The sequence below is a fragment of the Micromesistius poutassou genome, assembly GCF_964030765.1.
Source record: "Micromesistius poutassou genome assembly, contig: SCAFFOLD_1928, whole genome shotgun sequence".
Classification (NCBI taxonomy): Eukaryota; Metazoa; Chordata; class Actinopteri; order Gadiformes; family Gadidae; genus Micromesistius; species Micromesistius poutassou.
Genome location: NW_028179229.1, coordinates 1 through 3,565, shown reverse-complemented (window position 1 = coordinate 3,565; position 3,565 = coordinate 1). Strand labels below are relative to the sequence as shown.

Here is a 3,565-nt window from a genome sequence, read left to right as displayed (position 1 = left end):
ACTCCGTTAATCATTTCTATCTCGTCTCGTCTATGCGTTCACTTCCAATCGCATCCAGCCAGTGGCGACCCAGTGCCCACTTCGCTAACCGCAGAGCCTTTTGCACACGCACGCCTTATAAAACATGTAGTCTTATTGAAAACGTTACATTGTGCCGTTACCTGTAACAATCGAGTGCGTGTGCGTGTGGATCTCGGGCGCTATCTGTGCTCCGAAAGGCTTCCACTGTCCCCATAGCTCCTCCCCTCGCTGTACCGTGTGACAACAACAACTCATCCACTGAGCGGAGCTCCACTTTTCAGCTCAGCTCATTTTCCTCCTGTCATTCCTCCTCCTATCTTTGATCATTGTCCTACCGCCGCGCACACCAACCAACCTGAACCAAAACGCGCCTTTTTTTTCAAGCATCTCTTTTTACCTCTTCACAACTTATCAGAGGAGCTCAACTCTGGTGGGGATTCTTTCATTTTAAGGGCTTCTCGGCTGGCGCACTTTTTTTTTTTTTTTTTAGCAGGACTGGGTTTTATACTTTGAACTTCGGCTACTCTTCCCCCCCGTGCAGGTTGACCATGGCCGTACCGGCTGCTTTGATCCCGCAAAGTCCCCTGATCCCGCCGCCGCCTCCGATCTCTACGCCCGCCACGACGTCCCCGTCGTCCACAACTTCCTCGCCGTCTCCATCCCTCGGCGTCCCCCCAGGACAGAACCTCTTCCGCTCGGAGTTGCTCGCCACGAGCGGCGGCAGCCCGGGCATCCCGACTCCGACCGGGACCCTACCGGGCAAGCCCGTGTACTCGACCCCGTCGCCCGTGGAGAACACCCCGCAGAACAACGAGTGCAAGATGGTCGAGTTGCGGGGCGCGAAGGTGGCGTCGTTCACCGTGGACGGCTGCGAGCTCATCTGCCTCCCCCAAGCGTTCGACCTGTTTCTCAAGCACCTGGTGGGGGGGCTGCACACGGTGTACACCAAGCTGAAGCGCCTCGAGATCACGCCGGTGGTGTGCAACGTGGAGCAGGTCCGCATCCTCCGAGGGCTCGGCGCCATCCAACCCGGGGTCAACCGCTGTAAGCTCATCTCCAGGAAAGACTTTGAGACCCTGTACAACGACTGCACCAACGCGAGGTGAGTGCGCGTTCTTGCTATTTTTCGCCACGTTTTAAAACGTTTTGAGGTGTCCGGACGCGCGTAAAAGCCACACAGGCGCGCAGAGAGAGAGGGAGAGAGAGAGAGGGAGACGTTTATCTTGTTTCTTGTGATACATGATTTGGGGGTAATTGCGTAATGTTACCTGGTTACATTGGGTTATTTGTGTGTGAATTTAAAGAAAAAAAAACCTGTGTTTAAACATTGTAACTTTGCGCTGACGGTACCCTGTGGGATAGGATGTGTCAACTGGCAATCAGCAGAAAGAAAGTTTTTTCGCACGTGTGTAGTGTGTGCACACTTTGCTGTTGTGTTTCCCTGGCAGGACAGACAGATGTGTATCCACTCAAAAACGTTTTAAAGTTTTGTGTTGTTTAATTTGTTTATTTATTTGTGGTTAATCTAAAAGTCAAGTTCAGAAACAAAAGCTTGGAGCAAAAAAAAATCCACATTCAATTATCTGGTTAACATGTTTTTAGTGCATTTCCACTCTTAATTTAAGTTAGCTAATAGCCTGTAATTTATTCTGATCTACTTTACATAAAAGTAGGCCCTATTATGTGCCCTTGCCACAGGGGCCAGATCATCTCATTTAGATTCGTTTTTTTTGCAATATGACATAAAAAAAATCCCATATCCAAATAAAAAAACAAATACATTAAATTATTAGTAAAATACATAATTGTTAATGCAATGGAAGGGGTAAAACTATAAATATGTATCTGTATCTATAACGTGTAAGGCTCACTAGAGATAATAAGTACATATTTTTCCAAGTAAAACAACCTCCAACTATATTCTAATTTATTGCATGATAAAATGATTCTAGAGAGGCATCTACCCAAATGTAACTTAATAGACAATTTACATTATTAAATACGCTATTCACTTTTAATGTGGATATCTCTTCAAGTGGAGTTGATTTAAGCAGAGATCAATATTTGATTAAAAGCTATTTTAGGCTCCTGTTGCTTTAATGCTTTGATGTATTGCTCAGTGTCAGTGGATGGAGGCAGCCTGGTCATATTTGCGATCTTATCTGTCATTATGATTGATTCTATATTGATCTTAAATCAAGAAATGGGCCTGAAATGCAAATGTGATGCAAAGGGTGGCTTCGGTAGATATCACTGATAAACCCTTTAATAGTTCTATGGTTGGCTGAGGGAATGCATGCAGCTTTTTGTGTAAATCATATTTTAATGTTCTCACGCTTTGTATTTATGTGGCAATTATGGCGTATGGTTTTCTCCTGCATGCTGTACACATTCTGCATGTAGCTGGCACGAATTCAAGCACACACTCACACACTCCCATAAATACTCACCACTCACATGCCACACACACACACACACACACACACACACACACACACACACACACACACACACACACACACACACAAACACACACACACAGGCACACACACAGACACACACACACACACACACACACACAAACACATATGCACACTCACACATGTACGCATACACACACACACACACACACACACACACACACACAACACACACCTATGTGTTGTTTGTCTTTTCATTGCGAGGATAACAAAGATAATTAATATGTTAGATAAATTAGAGCAACAATCACGTTTATTTTAGAAGAAGCTCAAATAAAAAAAATATTACAACATTAAACATCCATAACATGATAAATACCAATAAGACAAATTAAATAGTGCTATAAAGAATAACACTAGAGTAATTAGTTATTTGTAATGAGAGAATTTTATTGATGCTCTCAAATCTTGCAGAATAATGACAGAGATAGCTGTCTTCCATAAAAACATATATATTCTATAACTGCTTTCGCAGGAACAGTCGCCACACACACACACACACACACACACACACACACACACACACACACACACACTGCACCGTACAATCGTTATAGTTTTCCTTTTTAAATTGTTTTAACTCTGGCGGCCTTTGTCTCCACTGCTTTGACCTTTGACCCCCTGGGTGCTTTAAGCATCAATTTTCCATGAAGGCGTGAATGGAACGAGCGTTGAGCACCTACACACAGCGGATCTGAGCAGGGATAGTAGAGAGAGAGAGAGAGAGAGAGCGCAAGTGATAGAGAGAGTGCTATAGTGAGTGAGAGAGCGAGAGAGAGAGAGAGAGGGAGAGAGTGAGAAGGTTGTCTGAGCACCCAGAGTGTTGTGTTTGATGCTCCAGTTGACCGAGTGTGTGGTTTGACTCTCTGATTTTTTCTTTTGGGGGGGGGGGGGGTGGTGGATGTAGGTGTGCTGGTGGGCGTCCAAAGATGAGGGGCGGTGGGTGGTGGGTGCGGGGTTGGATGGGTTGGGTTGGGGGGGGGGGTTAAAGGATAATGCAGTGCCTCACGTCGCTTTAATGACGCTAAAGTGCTAGGCTATTACTGGCACACAGAGAGGACTGT

The 3,565-nt window shown here is 45.2% G+C and overlaps 1 pseudogene across 1 annotated transcript; it reads left to right on the top strand.

Moving 5' to 3' along the window:
* The first annotated feature begins 381 nt into the window (after positions 1 to 381).
* On the top strand, positions 382 to 1,127 carry LOC311373015 (dachshund homolog 1 pseudogene; annotated as a pseudogene). The gene has a single exon. The product of its transcript is annotated as a dachshund homolog 1 pseudogene (transcript).
* The last annotated feature ends 2,438 nt before the right edge of the window (positions 1,128 to 3,565 follow it).